This window comes from Myodes glareolus, chromosome X (assembly GCF_982192425.1).
Source record: "Myodes glareolus chromosome X, mMyoGla1.1, whole genome shotgun sequence".
Classification (NCBI taxonomy): Eukaryota; Metazoa; Chordata; class Mammalia; order Rodentia; family Cricetidae; genus Myodes; species Myodes glareolus.
The window spans coordinates 118,745,506-118,767,720 of record NC_142053.1 but is presented as its reverse complement, the minus strand read 5'-3'; the positions used below and the strand labels follow the sequence as shown (position 1 = coordinate 118,767,720).

At 39.5% G+C, this 22,215-nt stretch overlaps 1 pseudogene; it reads right to left on the bottom strand.

Moving 5' to 3' along the window:
• The window catches only part of LOC125404615 (large ribosomal subunit protein eL33 pseudogene), a 158,640-nt pseudogene extending 149,707 nt beyond the window's left edge, over positions 1-8,933 (bottom strand).
• Between the last annotated feature and the right edge of the window lie 13,282 nt (positions 8,934-22,215).

Genomic DNA, 22,215 nt, shown 5'->3' with positions numbered 1-22,215 from the left:
AGCCCACTTCATCAATGTGCATGCAAATGCCAAAGAGAGATGACTTTCTATTTGGTTACCTATTGGAGACCCTTTCAGTATGTGTGGAACAATTTGAGTATAAGTGAAACTTTTTCAAACAAAAGTTATATGAAACCTAAATTCATATGAAGCATGTCCAATGAAAACCCAGCCCATAAATTGAGAACTGCCGTAAGTTAAAAGAATATCAGTTTTCAAAGACTGATGATGTGGTAAAATGTTTGCTTATATTGGGTCAAATAAGTTATGTTATTGAAATTAATTTGACCTGTTTCCTTTTCTCTTTGCCATGATTAAATTCAGTGTTTGTTCTAGATAGCTAGGATACAAGGGGCAAAGCTTTGTGTGGAAAGAACTATTATGAACAGAAAACAGGAAAACAGGCCTATTAGGCACTCTGTCAAAACTGGGTCTTGTCTGCTGATTCACTGTTTACTTTGGTCTAGACTAACGCTAACCACAGAAATGCTCACAAACAGATGAGGGTAGAATCTGGATGAAGAGAAGATAATTGGAGAGCAGTTTCAGTTGTTCTGCTTGGGAGTTTTGAAAATTCCCGGTCATTTCTTGAAACTCTAGGATATCTAATAACAGTTAACATATGCAATATATGAATATTGAAAATATTGAACTATGTATGAAATCATTATCATAACATATGCAATGATTGAAGCAAGTCATTGTGAACAACTAAGGAATACATATACCTAAAGTGTGTGATCATTTGTACTTTGCAGCCAGCAGGCTATAACTAGAGGACTGAATGGGATTAACACCTTCCACAAAGAGTAAATTAGAAATGTTGGCACAGAAGCAAACTGGCTAAACGGAAGATTATAAAACAGGTAACAAACAATTATACCCTTTGTATGATGTACATATTCTAGTTTTAAGTATTTAAAAATGTAAGTATATACTCATAGATTATGTGTACATATACATAAGGATGGTTTATAATGTACATTAACAATATTAAAAACATTTATTATGAACAGCAGAATTATAGGTAAGTTTTGTTCTTTTCACTTGACTGTTTTGCTGAATTATCTACAACGACCATATACTACTTTTGTACTAAGAAAAACATCTTTCAAAAAGTAATCTGAAAACCTCCTATCAATGTAATTGAAAGCAGCAGTCTTCTGAGTAGAGCATAAGCAGAAATGGAAGAAATGACAAAGAATAAACAGTCATCACCTCCCCTCCACACACAGCACAGAAATGAAACGACCTTCCAACAAATTAAGTCTCAGATTCTCCACCTCCCATTTTGGGTTCAGCAGAAAAGTGCTCATTTCCTCGTGATTGAATTTAAGATACGCGGTCCCAGACCCAGTGCAGCCTGGCAACACCAGACACTTCTAACCTCACTTAGGATGGGGCTTTCTGTACAGTGCAACACACAGCAGTGCGCCACCTAAAGTTAAGCTTTGTGGTACAATTTCTGCCCCCACCTCCCACCCCCCACACACTGTTTCTTGTTAGAAGAACTCGTGACTACCCCATTAATGAGTCAGAAATTTGTGCTTCTTTTGTACATTGCTCCCATTCTTAAATAACATAGATTATTATGTGGATTTTTGCAGAAATAAAATGTTTTCAAGTCAAAGGTGACATGTGAGCTTAACATGAAGTATCTGAGAACTTTCGATTCCCATAACCAACTACATACTGAAGGCCTTTTCTCCAGAGACCTTCGTGGTTATAAAGCAGTTCTCGTCCTGCTCGGAAGCCATTCTACTCTGTTCAACTCTGAGATGGCCATGAACTTGGCCTGCTACATTCCTGCTGAGACAGCTGCTTCTCACACCCCTAGTGGGCATAGAAGGGAGACTATGAGGATACATGAGAAAAATAATATCTTGTCAGTACTAGCTCACTTTGTCTTTTGCATCATCTCATCAAAGTATTTTTCCTTTTAGAGGTGGCATCTGTCCGTACAGCGATATCCTCACCTGCCGAGTATCATCCTCCTCATCCTCCCCAACCCTGTTCTCTTCGTCATCATTATCACTGTAAAACATCCCAGCCTCTTCCCTGTGCCCCATCTCCTGCCAACTCAGAGGCAGCAGTATATTCTCTTAGTTACAACCTCTGGTTTGTCTTGTCTCTATTTTATTTTTCTGAATTTCAATACCTTATTATCAAGTCACTCTATTTAGTTTCCTCTGTTGAAGCTGCTAATGTGCTTTGCGTCTCCTGACTGGACAATTCAGTCTCCTAAAGGTGAAGGACACATTATCAATAGGACATAGATAAGCAAATAGATTCCATTCTAACAGTTGAACTTATATTCGAGGAAATCAAATATGTATTTACAATGCACGCAAACCGAGGGCTGCTATACAGACATTTTAACAGTATCATGCCACTGTGTCAGGAGTCATGTAGTGAGTTGAAGAAACCTTCAAAAGAGAAAGGAATTTCGGGGGATGAGTGGCACAGTCTCTCAGAAGGAAGGTCAGTTCTTTTGTGAGCAATGGCATTTGCATAGTCTCAAATGGGAGGACAAATGAGTCACATGTACAGAAAAACTAGAACAGTGCCTTCTTTATCACTCTCCTCCGCAGTGTTTTAGCACAGAGCCTGGAATGTTGGAGATGATCAAGAAATATTTGCTTAATGATTGAAATAAAAGACTGGGTGGGCTTATTTCCCTGGTAGGAAGAGCTTGGGGTGGGTAGTTTTGACCTTGGAAATTTTTCTTGTAGGTAGCAATTTAGTATCATAGCAAGTTCACAACAATAGGAACCAGGATGCTGAAGATTTGTTCTTTCCCATTTTTTTTTTTTTGCCTACTACAGGATGAACAGTAGGCAGGTGGGAAGTCTGGAGATAATTAGGAATAGTTGCTTTAGTGTAAAAAAAAAATCCCAGGACTTTAGCACTGAGAATAACAATAGTAAGGAAATGAGACAAAGGGAAACAGAAGGAAGAATGGACAATGTCTGGACATCAAGTGTAAACTTAAGGGAGGCAGCCTCTACAGAGAAGGGCACACTGCTTAGGATCTGGGGAAGTAGTATGCTAATTTAGGTTATCCAACTTTTTGTTGGGGGCAGTTATTGTTCCTGGAGGTGGTGGAGGTAGTGATGGTGAGTTTATTGTTTATCTTCATCATTTTTGAGCCAGGATCTTGTTATCCAGCCCCAAGTGGTTGGCCTGATATTCACTATAACTCAGGCTAGTATAAAAACTCTTAGCTGTGCACCTGTCCTAGTCTCCTGAGCACACCACACCTGGTTCAAACTCAGTGTTTAGATGGTGTCGGTGGAATGTACAAATGGAGATTAACCATGAGCAGGTGGAGAAATGGTACTAAAGAAAGGTGAAATTTCGGGTCTGGGAATGAAGATGTACAGCCACACAGTCTCATTGACTTTAATAGAGTAGACAGTTAATGCAACAAGGGAGCCCCAAAGTGCAATGAACCTACTCATCTTCCTGGAGGACTGATTCAATTTAGTGACCATTGATTTTGTTTAAAAACTGGGACTAAACAAACAAAATAGGTTTTAAACTGAAGTTGGACAATTTAGATTGAATTCAATATCTGCTGACAATAAATAAGGTTATAAAAACACCTTCTCTAGACTGCCTTAAAAACAAAACTGATTCCCAGATGACTAGGGTAGTATGACTGAGGAAATGAATAAAGTTATCGGGATGATATTTATTATTTGAACTTCTTTCTAATCTTACGGTTTCCTAGAATGGTGGCTCTCAACCTGTGGATTGCAACTCCCTTGTTAAACCTCTATCTCCAAAAACGTTTACATTGTGATCATAACTGTAGCAAAATTACAGCTATGGAGTAGCAACGAAAATGATTTTATGATTGGGGTCACCACAACAGGAGGAACTGTATTAGAGCTCACAGCATTAGGAAGGTTGAGAGCCACTGGTCTAGACTGACTTCTAGTGGTTAGTGAATTCATTTAATGTCATATATAATGGGAGCCAAGTAGAAATCAGTTCACATCTGAAGTGGGTTTTGTGTCATGTCTCCTTCAAGGTAATGATCAGAGAAGGGAATGCAGCCTTTCCGATGTCTGGTGCTTCCCACAGTCACGTCCTGTGCTGAACTGCCCCTGGCCATCCTTTGCCCATTTTCACTGCCTTGAAACAGCAGAAAGTATGGGTGATTAAGACTGAAGAGAGCTTATGTTCTCAAAATTACCAAATTTTAGTATTTTCTGATATTTCCAGTCAATAGAATGCAAATTCTCAATTATAATAAGAGAAACATTGTCAAAGTATGGCATTCTGTGATAGTCCCATAAGATTTTAGGTATACTGATTGATACATAAGCATGAAAATACTATACTGAAACCCATGACTTTGTAGGTTAACCGAAGAAATTGATTTTTTGACAAATCTAGTTTTCCAAAAGTAAAATTTTAAAAGTAGATTTTTAGACATCATTTTATTGAATATTCACAGTAGTCTAGTCTGTTATGGGTAAACTGAGTCATCCCCTCCAAATTTATAAGTTGAAGTCTTAATCCCAGTACCTCAACACATGACGTTACTTGAAAATATAGGTTTTAAGATGAGTTATACTGAAACAAAATGGTCTCCTAATACACTATGACTTTTGTCCTTATATATTAAAAAAGAACACTCTGCAAGTTACAGGTAGGCTCAGTACCATGTAAATATTGAAATTGTAAATCCATAAGTCAAGAAACTACCAGAACGTAGGAGGACTAGCTGGAACAGACCTATACTTAGCATCTTTAGGGCAAGCATGGTCATGTCAACACTTTGTTTGGGCTTTTTGTTCTCCTGAAGTGTGAAACAGTTAAGTTTCTGTTTTTTGAACTGCTCAGTTTATAGCACTTTGTTGTGAAAGCCCAGAGAAACTAATACATTATATTATCCTTTGTAAATGAAGACAAAAGAAGCATTAGCTCATAAATTGGCCTAAGAAACCAGACTTAAAAGGCTTGCATAACTATTCCCTTCCCCCATGTCACCTATTCAATTAAACAGTGGGGACAGGTAAGGGTTACAGTAAAAAGATCATAATGATAGCAATAGTCCACTCAGTAAGTCCCTGAACGTATATCGAATCAATAAAGATGAGAAAGTGCCTTGGTACATACCTCAGTAACATAAGTGAATACTTATAAACACAAATACATCAGAGAAATCTAGACCTCAACTACTACATTCCGAATCATTTAATGAGAGCTGTGATGTTTTGAACCCAAGATACAGACATATAAATTTCAAATCTCAGCACCAACGCTAACCAAGAGCTTCTTGTCCATTTCAGTACCAGTCATCTCATGAGTAAAAGGTGTGAAAAGCTTTCGAGCATCATGAGGATTAAGCAAAAATGCTAAAAATGCACTCTTAAAGCCATATGGTGCCGAGCAAATAAGACCACCCTGGCTGAGCTTCACCTTCCCCATAGATAAAAGAATCTGAAAGCAGCTATTCTGGCAAGGAAGAATGTAACTTTCTCAATGTTATGAACATTTTCCTGCTCATTATTCTTAGTTCACATTCCATAATGTATACTTTCATTTGCAGTGGGATGCACTTATTGCAATTATAAAGTCCTGGAAGTCCCACCATTATCTCTAGCAGAAACACACAAAAAGTGAGCTTGTGGATCTTAGCGTATAGTTCTAATTGGAAATCACCGCTACAGTATTTCACGAGAAATTAACTCAGACTTGCAGCTAAGAAAACAAATGCTTTGTTGCAGATTACTTGGAAAGCTGCATTTTGTCGATTCCTTTTCAATGTTTCCAGTGACTTGGCTGACCTAGAACTGTATTGTGCATCCCACTGCCTCACTCAGGTATGGTGTTTTCGAATGCAGAGGAGAAGGCAAAGAAAATAGGCTTTTTGTTAATAAGGCCAAGGGAAGGTTTCCATTTTTATTGAGGGGCAGCACCAAAACAAGAAAGACATAAGGAACTACTCCAGGACTTATCTGCTAAATGCACCTGTTTGAGGCTGGTGAACATCAGTGCTGTTGGTGTTAAAATAGAAACTGAATCCCCCCTTCTAGAATAACTGAGGTGTTGCAGAAGTGTAGGGAAAAGAGAATCTAGGTTGCCTTGCATTAACTTAATAAAGCACATTGATACTGTCATACTGAACCTATCGTGTGAATCAAAAGTGAATTTGGAGCAAAATGTATGCAAATTACAATATTTTCTTCAAGTGTAACGTTTCAAAACTGGTTAGCCACATATTTTTCCCAACCCAACAGCAACAAAACTTTTAGAAGCATAATTCAGACATGCTTCTTCTGTGAACTCTCTCTCTCTTTACCTTCCATTCATGAGTCTTAGCAACCAGTATCATTTGGGAATCCAAACACACCCAATATATAAATATGAAGGATGCTTTGATAAAGTATCTCAACAGGAAGTGGCTTAAAGAAGGAAGGTTCAATTTTAGTTCACAGTTGAAAAGTGCATTAACAATGGTGGGGAACTCATAGCAGTGGTAGCTTGAAGCACTGGTTACATTGTATCGATCCCAGAAAGCAAATGCTGCTGTTCAGTTAGTTTTCTCATTTTTTAAACTGTGTAAGACCCACGACTATGGACTGGTACCCCCACAATCAGTGTGACCCATTTAAATTGGTCCAATAAAGAACAAGACATCCAGAGAGATTTGTCTCCAAGGTGATTCTAGTTCCTGTCAAGTTATCAATCAATACTACCTATCACAAGACCGCCATTTGTAAACTTGACACCCAAACATATCACTACAAGGGGAGGAGGACGTCAGGGGCGAGCTTCTAAGCCAGCCACAGAGTGGGTGTAAGTGAAAGTAAGATTTACCGAAGTTAAAAAAAAAAAAAGGAAAAAGCAAAGCTTGAGGCTCATGGCCATCTCACAATACTGAATTCAAGCAATTCAAAACTCTCCATAGTATTTAATAATTCCGACACTAAGTCTGAAGTCCAATTTTTATCTGCTATTCAAGGCAGTTCCTTAAATGTGAACTCCTATAAAATAAAATAAAACCCAAGTTACTTGGTTCCAATATACAATGGCATAGAATGAAAACTTCCGTTCCAAAAGGACGGAACGGGGTCATGGCTAGGAATAATCAGACCAAGCAAGACTAAAACCCAGTCAGGCAAACCCAAATTCTAAAGCTTCGTGTTGGGCATCTGGGACTCGTGATAGAGATCATTTAGGTTTCAAAGATCTTGAGTCATTTCACTCTTCCAACTCTGCTGCCTACAGCACACATAGCCTCTCCTCCTCAACATCTGCAGTATTCCTAAACAGACATTCTATAGTTCTGGTATGTCCAATACCCTCAGGTACATGTTTCAATTTAAGCATCATCTTACCCTCTTCATTAGGCAGTTTCTCAAGGTCAGCTTACAAGGACTCAGAGTCCAGTACACATTGACTAGACCCAGAAGTTCTCTGAAAGCATGGGACCAGACTCCTTAAGTTCCTCAATCCCATGACTGCAAAAACAAGACCATGTGAATGCTGCTGCCAAGTTCTGGTGTTAACACAAGATGCAACCTGACTCCTTTGAACCACAGCCATAGGTAGCTTCTGTATGTCTTGGTGGCTGAATCTGGAAAAATAACTGTCCTAGGCAGTTGTTTTCAAGTAGGGAACCCTCTCAGTGATGTTTTCAGTTCAAGTTTTCTCTTTTCAAATTAAATTTGTATTTTCACAAATTAGAATCTTTGGTTGATGAGATCTTGCCTTTATGGTACCTTTATTACTTTATTACAAGGAGCTTTCTCTTCATGAATTATAGATGCTTTGTTATCTGTACCCTCCTGTACACAGTTTTAAACTTGCTCTCACATCTTTTTTCCCTGAACTTCACATTTTTAATAACCTTTTCTTTATCATTGTAGATCTGAATAAGAGCATTAAGCAGTAGTCATACCATAGACTGAATGCTATGCCGTCTTAAAATTTCACACATCAAAGAAATTAGTCCATTGTTTTTAGTTCAGCCTCATAAAAATTCTCAGGCCATGGGTAATGCAGTCAGATTTTTTTGTCAGAATTTAGACAAAACGGCTTTTAGACTATTTCCTGATCCCCTTTGAGGCTTTATAAGCCAGTTGTTTAACACCCATGTTTCTCTCAGCATTCTGATCTTACAAAGTTCTTCCAGAATGTCCCATGAAGCTCTGCTTCTAGCATACTAACTTGAAATTCAAAGCTCTCCCATATTCTTCACGCCCACCAGTTCTAAAGGCGTAAGAACCACATGACCAGGTTGATCCCAGCAATGACCACACTTACGGTACCACGATCTGTATTACTTGTGGTTCTTTTGATGAACGGAACTGATAGAATAAATATAACACAAAGGGGGTTTATTAAATTGGCTTACATGGTCATGGGCTGAGTAGTCCACCAATGGCTGTGTGCATGCTGCAAAGTGGAGAATCTGAGCAGCTGGTAGACGTGGCTAGATGCCTCAGCAGTCCCCATCTCATGCTGAAGGCCTCCAGGGTCCCTGGAGTGTTGCCACTCTTCAGTCCACATGAGGGCCAAAGAAGTCAGATTCTAGTGTTAGCAAAAGGTAACAACAACATTTGCAGCAATGGACCTAATAGTAGATGCACATCCCAGGAGGTGAGATGGAGAGCAGATGAAAGGCAGTCCTACTTTTGCCTCAGATGGCTTCATACCTGGGCTACCTCTGGAATGTACTGTTCACTCTGGAAGAGGGTCTTCTCCCCTCAGTTAATCTTTTCAGAAAATACCCTCACAGACCCATCCAGAAACGTGCCTCTTACCTGATCCCAGATATAATCAAGTTGGCAAGAGTAACCACTGCAGCGGTGCTTGTCCATATACATGCATTTTGGCTGGTATGCCTGCAGGTCATCTGGAGTCTGCACTATGGTACACTGGAGTAAACACTGTAAGGGGCAGTCACGATCCATGCACTTCCATCCTACTTCCTCGGGCCAGGGGGGTGTCTCGGATATATACCTCTGTCAGTGATTAGCAGAAATGCAAGAGAGCTGGAAGAAACCCACAAAGCCTTCCCAAGCTCAGAATTAGTGCACTGGCATTTGATTATCCAGGCCAAAGTAAGCCATATTGCTAAGCTGAGGTTTAAAGTGTGAAGAATAGACCCTGCTTTTTTAATAGGAAAAATGGCAAAGATGCGGAGCAAAGCGTGTGGATATGGAAAGAACAAAAACTGGAACCATCAGCATAATCTATCAAGTTTCCCAATTTAACTGACTCTACTCTAACAGAGATGATCTCTAAGTAAACACTCATGATTATATTTCTGAAGAGAATAAATTGACTTCTAATCATTCCCAATATGAAGTCACTGCAGTCGACTTGCAAACAGAAAAACAGTGTTGATTGATGGGGAGTCGAAGCTGCCTATGTATTGGCAAGCATTAGTCATCGCTGCTAGCATAAGTGATGTTGCTGGCTCAACTCTAATTAGAAAAGAACGTTTAAAACAGGTTTCTCAGCTAGGGGTGAGGAGCTATTGGCAGTTGGTGGCTAGTGGAGGAGGGAGAGCCAGTTTCCTTAAACAAAGTGGCGTCTGGGGGATTACAGTGCTCCAGTGAATGGCCCTACCCCGATGCACTTATTGGCAGCCCTAATTGGACTCAGGGTGTGTGTGCATGCACGTGTGTGTGTGTGTGTGTGTGTGTGTGAGAGAGAGAGAGAGAGAGAGACAGAGACAGAGACAGAGACAGAGAGACAGACAGAGACAGAGACAGAGAGATAGAGAGACCTTGAAGTTGGGTTGCAGAACATGTTGAGGGGATTTGGGAGCAGTTAGAAAGGAGATTGTGGGGTGGATATGATGAAAATGCATTCTGTATGTGCATGAAATTCTCAAAATATCAATTAAAAAACTTCAAAACTCGGGCTTATTTTTAACTGCCCCCAACTTAAGAGAAATACTTTCTCTTGTGGGAACCAGAGTTGCCCCAAAGGAAAGGTTGTACTGGGATGTATGTGAGACAGTGTAATAGTTAATTTTGTGTCAACCAAACTGGGCCACAAAGTGTCTAGACACTTCTTAAAATACAATTCTGGGAATGTCTAAGGAGAATTTCTAGATGAGATTACTGTCCCAGTCAGTAGATTTGCTGTACAGGTTGTTCTTTCTGTGTGGGCAGGCAGCAGTCAATCGGCTGTGGACCTGAAGAGAACAGAGAGTTGGAGCGACAGAGTGCTCCTCCTTACTATCTGAACTGGGACGTGGGACGTTCCCAGCTATTGGGCCCAGACAGGAAAAAATAAAGCTCTCCTTGGGTCTCCAGACCAATATCTTTTGCACTGTACTTTATTCCATTGGCTACGTAGATTTCTTTCTTTCTGATTACAGGCCTTGAGAAATCTGTTTTCATAATCATATAAGTCAATCCCTTACACACAACCAATCAATCACCTATTGCTTCTGTCTCTCTGGAGCCCCTGACTGATACAAGCAGCAAAGAGGCACGGTTCATTTACAGTTTCAGCAGCCTCTGAAAGGTGTCCAGAAAAAAAATCTAAGCTACGGCTGCAAAGGAAAGCTCCAGTTTGTTTTCCCCACTCGTCTAGCTTCAAAACACCAGCAGCGACTAACATTGATCTGTCCAGACTGCATTTATAAAGATCTGTAAACCGATCAGAGGGGAAATTAAATTAGACTGTAATTCTGCAGTACTCTGGAGAACATTAGCTTGCAAGAACACTCAGGAGGGCCAATTAGAAACATCATGGCCTAGCTGGCCATGGAATACAAACATGTTCTCTCTCCATCCACAAGACGTGAAGTGCTACTTGTATAGGTTCCTGTCTCATTTCAAGGGTTTATCACCGCTTGTGTCTAGAAGTACTGATCACACATCAAGATTAGGAAATGCATAACGTAATCCTGTTAGCAAGACCGGACCAGCGTATCAAGGCAGCTCAGTGATGCAGCTAGGATTAATGTCAGAGAAGTGGTAATATGAGCCCCAGTGGGGAAAAAGATCTGAGCTCTGGCAGTAGCCACTGAGAGAAGGAAAATAACAAGATAAAAGCAGCGAAGCAATAACTCTTGAAAAAAGGGAGAGCCCCTCTTCACTCAGCTCAAGTTCAAAGCCAGATTTCTTTTTTTAAAAAAAAAAACAGGTAAGAGAAGAAAATGACCATTGACCTATCCTGTTTTATTTCATATTTGTAATATCCATTCCTGTTTTCATAAATAAGTAAAGTGAGACTTAGAGAGGTTAGGAACTTGTCCGAAGTGAGACCCGTGGGATGCTGGCACACAGTTGTCAGACTCCAAAGCCCGTGTTCTTTCTATTAAGGAAATGATGAGACAAAGAGAAAGTACAGAAGGTTTAGAAGGGGCAGGGGAGTCAGACCTCTTGTACTGCACCAGAGGAAAACATCCTTAATTAAAAGTATAGGCAATTGTCAATAGTAGCTGACAGAAAGTTTGTGGGGGAGAAAAGGAGCTTTGCTGTGAGGCACAGAAGCCCAGGAATACTGGGAAAGTGTTTGACAAGAGTGATATTCCAGTTTGGCCTGTTTGTCTTCATGGTGAAGTGTAATGCTAGAGACTGTCAGACGAAAAAACTTTGAACTTGGAGGGCTTACCAAGGATAGCAACCCTATGAAGTGAAAAGACAATTTGGAAATATAAAGTATATTGACAAGCTTTGTACTGTAGGTCTAGGTTGGTCTCTAGAATGGCATAACACTTTCTTCAGTGTCCCCAGAAACAAGTTGACCACAGATAAACCAACATCTAGAATCATAACATGTTCCCAAGTATAGTCTGTTTGTAGAAAGTAAACGCGCTTCTTTTACCTCGTGGTTTAGACAGGGCTATTTGTTTATGAAAACCTTTATGCCTACTTTTCCCTTGACTACAAATCCCATTATCCTTCCTTCATGCTCAGCTTCAGGTCTAACACTAAGAATACAACTCTGTTTCCTTCTTAGGTTGATTCCTCATTGATGGGGAAATCTTCATTTCCCCAGTTGGTGAGTGTGTTGTCATAACATCTTTGGTGACAATCTCTTTAAGTTCATGCTTCACATAAAGGGAATACCATGTTAACTTCTTGTCTGAGCTAATGATCCTTTCTGCAATGACCAATATCCACTAACTGATAAGTGCTAGAATATTAAGGTCCGGCCACATTTGTTTCAATTAGCACACCCTCAAAGGTCCTATATCCTCCAGGGTTTCCACATACAGTCATCCACAGCTGATCTGCTTAGCACTTGCCTTCTCCTTTACCTACTCCTGCTTCTTTTCCTTTCATTCCACACATGTTGATTTCACGGTCACTCTTTAAAATGTTTTGTTATTATTATCATGTCGGGGGAGCGGGAAAGAGAGATAGAGAAACAGAGTTACAGAGAAAGACAGATGGGGGTGTGGGAATATGTGCACTCATGCGCCAAGGCGAGCATATGGAGGTCAGAAGACAGCATTCAGGAGTCAGTTCCCTCCTTCCACCATCACATCTGGGGATCGAACTCAGGCTGTCAGGATTGCACTGAGAGCATTTTTATCCACTAAGCAGTCTCACTGGACCCCCACCGTCACTCTTTAATAAACATCCGGTCCATTAAACTTTACCTCAAGGTTTGCTTCTTCAGGATCCCAATGGGTGACACTTCAAATTGAACAGGAGAGAGCAAAATTGGGGAGGGGAGTCCTCGTACACACAATTATAGAGCATTTAATACCCTTGTGCTCCACTAGAAATCCAATAAATTAAGAAAGAAAGCTCCAGTGCCAACCTATGTTTTGTCAGTAAAATGGAGGCATTGAGCTGGTTGAAAACATAAGAAATTTAGCATGCTGGAGAGATGTCTTGGTAAAAGCTTGTAGACATGAGTTTGGACCCCCAGCACTCATACAAAAGCCGGGAGGAAAGGTTGCTGCCTGTAATCCTGGCATTTCAGGAGAGATGGCTGAAAAGAGCAAACAGTATAGCTAGATCAGCCAGAATTGGCAAGCTCTGGGTTCAGCAAAAGACCACCTGCCTCAATACCTCAATAAAGCGGAATGCAATCAAGAAAGATGCCCGTTATCAACTTTGTACTTCCACACATATCAGCACACATGTGCACTCACAAGCAAACATGTTGGCTGCCGAACTAGGTCTAGGTGCAATAAGAGAACCTGTCGAAAGGGTATAAGGTGGAGTAACAGAGCAGAACACTCAATGTCCTCCCCTGGCCTCTGCACATGCTTGCACCTACATACATACACATATATGCACATACAACACACACAATATTGTACATAGAAAGTGCATGTGTGGCATTTTCCTCTCAGAATCCTTATGCACAATACACACACACACACATACACAATTAAGAAATTTAACATAATCAGAATTTATATGGTTATAAAAGAGTTGGAGGATGAGGATATGGAAGGGGCTGTAGTCAAAAGATAGAGTGTCTGTGAACTTCTCTAGATGCCCTAAGGTGGACAGAAAAGCAGAAGGCATGAGGGACCCAAGAAACCATAATTCTGGGTGCCAAAGTGAAAGCTAACAGAGCAAACAAACTTATTACATGTCACAAAGCTGCTATGTCCAAACTCTGCAACATCTCACAAATTAGAGAAGTCACAGGAATGTATCCAAATGACAAACTCTTGCCAGAAGAGATGGAAAGAAAAACCTAGAAAATTTAGTTTCCAACTTTAGGTAGGAGTAGTGACAGAGTAAGTTGACCCAGACAATACAGAAAACTCTACCAGCAAATAACTAAGCTCCTCTTCCCAAATCTATGAGTCATGGTCTGCCTTTTTATCTCTCACAAAATTGGTGGCTTCATTGCTATTTGTTCTTGGCATAGGTCAGTGTTTCTGAGTAGGGTCTTTGGGGTGAAAGTTCTTGTCTCTCCTCTCTATGTACAATAAACATGGTTTAGCTCATTTTGGTCAATGTTAGTGGGAAATAGACAAAAAAAAACAGGAAATGGACTTAGAAGTTGAGAGAATTTCAAAGAACTAGGAATGATGTGTGGCAGGTGATCTGCTTTCCTTCTTTCAATCTCAATTGAGAATAATGAACAACTATTAACCCAGGCAGAGCCTGCAAAGGTAATAGCCATGATGTGTACAATTTATTCTCTTGTATCAGAGACAGAAAGAAAAATAGCTCCTATGAAAATAGCCCGAGGCCCCATCAATCCCCATGAGCCTTCAACACACAGCCCTTTCCCCATGTTAAAAAAGACAAACTCCAGGGCATCTTTTGTATCTTTTCCATCTCTAAGGCTTTGCAGATGGATAGCATGGGGACCACAAAACACAATTTGATAACTTTAATAACCCTCTTTGCCAATTCTGGCAGGGGCCAGAGTAGCAAATGGTCCACTAAGTGATTTTTAACTTCATATATTAATGGTTCCCTGTGAACATCCTTTCATATAGTCCCTTTTCTGGGAAATAAAACTGCAGGTCTCCCTGTGAGATTGAATAAAGTTAAAAAGAAGGGATGAAAGCAGCCTTGTTTGGATTCTTTGCTTTCTAAACTCCAGCCCTCTAGCATGATGGCCAAGCAATTCATATTCCCCAGGAAGGGAAATTTACTGCACCAAGTGAAGGAAGGAAATTTCCTTATACCCAAGGGCTTTTTACCATCTGTGTGTATGTGTTTCTGCTCGTGTGTGGAGTACCTATATGTATATATGCATGCACATGTGGTGATCAGAGATCAATGTCTGGTTTCTTCTTCAGTTGTACTCTACCTTAATGTTTAGACAGTTTCTCTAAAGAAGTTGGAGTTCACCAATATGGTGAGGTTGGTTGGTCAGCAAGCTCCAAGGCTCTGCCTGTCTCTGCCTCTGCACTAGGACTGCAGATGTACGTTACCTTCCATGCCTAGTTTTTTATGGGGGTGCTAGAAATCCAAATTCAGGTCCTCTTGCTTGTACGGCAAGCACTTTGCCAACAAGATACCTGCCCAGTCCCCTAAAAGAGATTTTATTTATACCACATGGTTTCTGTGCTCTGAGCTAAGGGTGCTAGTCTAGCGAAAAAGAGGTCAATTGTTTACATTAAAACTTGGGACAAATGAAATGGTTTAGGGAGTAGGGAAAATTGCTACTGAGCCTGGAAATCTGAGCTCAATTCCAGGAGTCCACACGATAGAAAGAGAAAGCTGACTCGCACAGGTCAGCTCCTGAACATGGCTATACCCACAAAATAAATAAACAAATATGCTAAAAACGTTATAAAATTTAACTTTTAATTTTATTGGGGAATTTTTATGCCTCCATGATTACAAATAATGGGTCCTGGTTTCCTAACTGAAGGAATTGTGGCAACTTCTTTAGCCTCCATTACTATATGCTATTGTTTGTAATTTGATACAAAATGTATTACTTCTCTACATTTATTGCATATGCTCTCTCTACCAGAAACTGGGCGATGGGTAGAAATGTCACTGTTAGGATAGACACACACTTTAAGAAGCCTGTTTATACTCAAAAAGACAAAAATATTGCACTGTGATATTGTTATTAATAAGACAAAGACAAAACTATTTCACAAGATCAAGAATCGTCCCAGTAAGGCCCAAGAAAAACGGCTTCCCAGGAAACTGAAATGGGAAACAATGAATAGATGCAATTGCAAAAATTCATATTTGTAGTAATTAACTCAAGTTTCTTGAGTACCTACCTTTGGGCACTTTGGGAGGAGAATGAATGAGCCATGATTCTGGTGATAACTCACTAGAAGAAGAGAATCCGATCTGTGAGGAATCAACATAGAACAACGTAGTGAGCCCAACTGTCAAAATTTCTTTGGTCTCTTTTATAAACTCAGAGAACTGGGTAGTGCGCTAAGACCATCAGAAAGAGGCAGTGATGCTTGAGTGAATCTCTTTGAGTTTTCCAGGCAACGGCACTGCATAAAAGACACGGGGAAAAGGCCAAGTGAGGTAAACTGCTCTGCAATCCAAGCGTGGGGCACAAGGTAAGGAATAAGAAGAAAGAAAGGTGGAGATTAGCCAAGGAAATCTGGCACCAACCTCCCAGGCCACAGTGTAGATTGCTAAATGGGAGAGGCAAGAAATGCAACTTGGAATGACACTGGGCCTGCATGAAATCATCTCAAGACTGGGGAAGTCTGGTGGGCTTCAGCTGACAGATGATATGAGAAGGACAGCCCCCGTCAGAGCTCATAAATTAAGAGATGAGCCAGGGCTAGTACTGTGAGCAGGTTTCTATTCCCTGATTGAAGATTAGAACTCCAGCAAACAAGAAATAAGGTGAAGGCAGCTGAAATAATATGAAGCGAACAAGTGTCAAAAAGATCAGAAAATGATGTGTTGGAATAAAAGATTATTTTTTCCAAGATCACTGCTAATTCACTTGCACTCCAAATGACCTTATCTAAAATGAAGGTTTGCACAGCTGCCAGATTGCCCTCCAACTAGCAGGCATCATGAAGAGACCTCATTTCCGATCCCTTAGTCCTTAGCAGGGGGTTACTGAGCAATGTTCTGCAGGAGATTTGCAAATTGATTTTTCCCCACCTATTACTCATCAGTGCTAATACCTTCCTGTAGCATGTCGACGTCATACTAAATTTGACAGGCCCAAAGGACTCAGAGCAACAATTCTCAAGCTCCACTGTACAACAGAATCACAAGAAATCTAGGAGAGATGTGAGAGGGAGACAAAAACAAAACTTTGACCCTATCATCCAGCTCCCAGAGATTCAGACTGGGGCTTTAAATATCAAGACGTTTTCTAATTTCTGGTTGATTCTATTGTCCTGATATGCTTGAGAATGACTGTGGAATATGGCCCCAAATGGCCCTGCAAAAGAGATAGAAAGACAGAAAACGGGTGTTTTCTATCTCCTACCATCAAACTCTTGCAGAGCCTAAGTGATGGGTGCTGCCCACCGTTTTGCATTGCAAAGCAGCAAAATGAATTCAACTTATGCAGTAGCCCTCTTCCCAGCTCCTTGAGCAACCTAGTTATAAATGAAGAAGGCACCTGGGATGCGGAATGGACACAGTTCCAACTACCAGGAGGGCTCTCCGCGTTCTTCTCCCTGCACCTCATGAGTCTAATAAAGCGAGCTATGCCATCTTGACGGAGCTCTGCACTGGCACTAGCACTGAAAAAAATCATTGGGATAAAATATAATGATGACATGTAAGGAAGCAAGCTTTCATAAGGAAAATACATGAACACATTATGGCAGAGAATGTTGGAGCCATAGGCAGCTTTGACGTCAGCGAGGATACTGAGAGATGATGTGTGGAAATGCTCTGCAAAGGATTGAACATTCACACTTCAATGAGAAGGCTCTGCCACGATTAAGAGCCTAAGAATTCTAAGTCTAGATTGACTTTGAGTCAGTATCAAATCAAAGCATATAAGATAAAATATAGAAAACATTATGCATGTTAAACACTATGTAAAATATCTTATTCTCACCGGGCAGTGGTGGCACAAGCTTTTAATCCCAGCACTCGGGAGGCAGAGACAGAGGCAGGCAGATCTCTGTGAGTTCAAGACCAGCCTGGTCTAAAGGAGCTAGTTCCAGGACAGTCACCAAAGCTACACAGACAAACCCTGTCTCCAAAAACAAAACAATAATATCTTATTCTCAGAACAGACCTAGAAGGTAGGAATCACCAATCCACTGTTACCTATCAGTACCTAGAAATCCCATATAAATAAAGGAACCAAAACCATGGCTTAAAAAAATTACTGAGCTACTATATAGTTGGTGGTCAAAGTAAGCAACTGAGAACTCAAATGCCCAAGTTAGTAGTGTAGGTTCCCGTCTGTTTCTCTACTCTCTCTTTACTTCTGTTCTCTCACCTATAAAACAAACCCAGCAACAACTTCTCCCTTGAGTTCTGTGAGAATTTAATTAGTTCACATGTGAAAATCACTTTTCAGACTAAGAATGGTAAGGTATAGAAGAGTGAGAAGTATCCGCATTAGGTGTAATTACTATGGCCTGTTGCTCTCAAAGATAAGCAGAAAAGGGATTTTCCTCCAGGAGGAAGGCATGGGTACAGACACAAATGAGAGAAGGAATGAAGAGTGGCCCAGAAACTGAAGAAATGCTGGAGACTTGAAATGACCAAGAACTCGGCAAAGAGAAACAACCGAGCAAGGGTACCCATTGCCCCAAACCTCAGTGATACAAAGCCCAGTGGTAGAGACAGTCTTTTACAACAGAGTACTAGATGCATCCAAAAAGAATAGCCATGGGCCTGGACCAAGAATCTTACTGATTAGCAATGGTGCCGTATTTGGAAGAACCAAAGATGAGGCCAGTGTTCTCTTAGGATGTAGGTAACACAGAGAGCAGACATCAGGAAGGCTAGTACCCAGACAACACTGAGAACTGATCTTTCAAGAAAGAACTCCCTGTATTTCCCAAGCACTTGTTTGTGTCCAAGGACCTAAGCGAAAAGCCAATGTCTTATTGCCCAAACAGACGTAGAGACTATAAAGCCAGCCAAAGCATTGCCCTCCAGAGGGAAGAAGCTAAATTCTTTCACTGCTGAACTCAATCCTCCTTCATTTGGCCAGTGGGAAAGAGGATTTCCCAAGGACAAGGTTACCTGCCCAAAGCTCAGCAGTACTTGTGAAAATGGAATGTCAGGAGTGATTTTCAAAGAAAATAGCATTTACCTGAAACTGGCACAAAAAAAAGCTAAAGAGAATCTAAATAAAGAAATTGGAGAAAGTTGTCAACTAAGCACCAGGCTTAGTTGTTCTTACTAGGGAATAATAGGTATAAAGAAGAGATAAATTCAATCCTAAATAAATACCTCACTGCATAGAAAAACAAGGAAACTTCACATATTCTTTTTATAAACTAAGCCACCATTGCTTAAAAAATCCAATAAAGTTTACACAAAAAGGAAAACTAGACATGTTTTAGTATGAAAAATGCTAGATCAAATAAGGACATGGAATTGAGCAGACCAATTCTGTATCAGTCATTATGGTATCATCAGGTTATGGGAGAACCTATTAAAGTAATCTACCATATTAACTAACGAAGTACTTTCTATGTGTTAGTTATTGATACCTTACATATATCCGTTGTTTGATTCTTGATTAAACTCTGTGAGGTAGACTCTGTTGCTATCATGAGTTACAGAAAAGAAAATAAAGTTGCAGAGAGCTTAAGCAATTTCCCCAAGATGGCACAGCAAGAAAGTAGCAAAGTTCAAATATGAACATAGGCAAAGCTCAGAGTCTATACATTCTTTCAAGATGTCATAATGACTCTTGCTCAAATAAATAGGAAAAAATGGCATAATATCATCTAAGCAGATGCTTAAAGACATTTGATAAAATTATCTGCCATAAATAATATCTTGGCTACTTTTATTATACAATGAAAATATACAATACTATATAATTAATATAAAATTAAAACATAACAAAAATAAAATATATTAGAAATTTAATATTATGTATAGTAATAGTGCATATAATGTTAAATTTACTATTTTTACCATGTCAAGGTATAAGCCAAAGGCATAAGTACATCTGCATTGTTTCACAGCCATTGTTAGCATCCATATCAGTTGCATGAATGAAAATGAAGATACCCTCTCACGGGTCACTGTTGAAAATATGAACTGGTCAGCCTTCATGGAAGTACTCAGGCAATGTTTACCTAAATTACAAATTTACATGTCTGCTGAACCAGCAACTTGATATTGGGAAATTTATCCTTCAGACATTTGTACATTTATTTATTGTGGCATGTGTGTATGTGTTTACAAAAGATTGTAAACACTTGAAATGCTCAAAGAGGCATGGGTTAAATAAGTTAAGACTCATGCATACAAAGCAATATTGCACAACTGTGAAATAAATACAGCGTATTTTCAGGGTACTTATCTGGAAAATTTGTCAAGATATGACATTAAATACAAAAATACTATCATTTAGTGAGTAAACAGTACAAAGGAAATAATATAGCAGATAGTACTGACTAATATGTATTTGTTTGTTAGTATACTTCTAAACTAATTCTGGGTGTATGTACATGACCAAAACTGCAGTTAGCTCAGGCAGAAGAACCAAGTGGCAGAAATAATAATGAAAATTGTGAATTATTAGAGTTCAAAGAAAGCAAGGATGAAGAAAAAAGGAACTATAAGAAACAGTAGAGTGATGCTTTTAAAACTCGGAGAGCAAAGGATTAGAAATTCATAATTTATGCTTAACCATACTACAAGTGTAAGAATAAAATACATTTTAGACATGCAAAAATGCAGATAATTTGCATATGTATGTATGAAATGCCTTACAAAACTTATTTTAGCACAAAGAGAATATTACATGAAAAAACTTGACAGAAGAAACAATGGTGGTTGAGTACAATCTGACAGAAGTATGGGCATTTGATCCTTAGGATGTTCTCTTGAGTTTCCATGAGAAGCTCCCTATAGCGTATAATGTTTATATAGACAGAATTCTATAAAGGCTATTTTATTACTTTAGAATTAATCTGGAGGCAAAGCTAAAGACAATTGCAGTGACAACATAAAATCAAATAAACCTACATTTTGTGAAAATGATAGTATTACAAAATTGAATGTTATCAGGTGTTATGAACAAGCCATATTTCTCCCCTTCAGAATGGAACATTAGCATAGTCTATGTAACACGAGTAAATCAAGGAATACAAGTATATGCTTAGTCTTTAAAATAATGCTATCAAACATCAGAAAGACATTTTTTTTAAAGGAATCAACTCAAAATATCTATCTCTGGGGAAAGGCTGATAAGTGGGACAGAGGGAAATAATTTCTTTTTCTTTGTAAAGTCTTTTCTGTGTGCTTTAATTTGTATTGTATGCAGCTAATTTTGTGTGTCTATGTAAGTATGAGTAACCACAGAGGCCAGAAAGAACATCAAATCCCCCGAACTTAGAGTTATAGGCAATTGTAAGTTACCCAATGTGGTACGCAGAATGAAATTTCTATCCACTGAAAGAGCAGAAAGCGCTCTACTACTGAGCCATCCCTCCAGACCCTAATTCTTAAAATAGCATGCAAAAGATGAAAATAGAGTATAGGGAGCAGGAATAACTTGCCCAACATAGTGCACACAGAACCACATTCCAACCCAGAGTCACCGAAGTACATATTGATATTCTCGCATGTATGTATGCACCAGGATCCCTTGTAGGCTTGCTACAACACAGAGTTCCTCCTCTACCCAGAAATTCTGACTCACTACACTCAAGGTGAAGTCTGAGAACTTGCATATATAATCAGCTCCCACATGGTGGTGATGTTTCTGGTTCAGGAACCACACCGTGGAAACCAAATGTGACACCATAACCCCCATGTTTGAAGTCAACAACTTGGAAGCAGTTGTTAGTGTGTGTGAGTGTGTGTGTGTGTGTGTGTGTGTGTGTGATGTATCATGAGCACAGTATTGTCTTTTGTGAGATGGCAAAAAGAATGTAGATTTGGTTTTTATATTTGTGCTCCTAGAGACACCATAAAAAAAAACATCTTTTGAATCAACCTGTGGTTTAAATGACTTCCTCCACTAGGAAAATGGTCTATCTCCAAGTGCCCTCAGTTTCTCCATCATCCTTTACAGGCTATGTAATTGCTCAGTCCAGGAGTGATATCTAAGGTAAAAAAAAAAATAAATTATCTCAGGATTAAAGTTCAGCATCTGGCAAGTAATGTTTACCATGTTCTGTTCTGGCAGAAATCTTTGGGCAATCTTCACAGCTCAATGAGTGACTAAGAGAAGGTCTCTGTCCAAGGAATTGCTATGATATTTTAATTCAAATGACGTAAAACCTTGGTGTTGTCACGTAAGCCCTGCAAAAAGTAGACAATTGAATACATCATGATCTTATAAATCTATCTACCTTAGCCTTTACTCCTTCACTTGTGTCCCTATAGTTCTCCTTTAATAATGAGCTATTTGTTCGCTGGCTTTTTCATCATGTAGATACATCACCTTTCTGTGGAAAAATATCGCCCTTTATAACAGCTCACATCAGAAAAGTAAAAGCTTTCATCGGCAACAGAATATGCTGTAAATTACTAATTTAGAGGCCTTCCATCTAAGAGAGGAGCATGTAAAATGTTGCTGGCACTTTAGTTAAGATTAGTTCAGCACATTTATTCTGATTAGCACAAAGTGCTTCACAAACATTCAGACATGAAATGCCAATAAATCAATTACTCTATAGGAGCAAATCCCTTT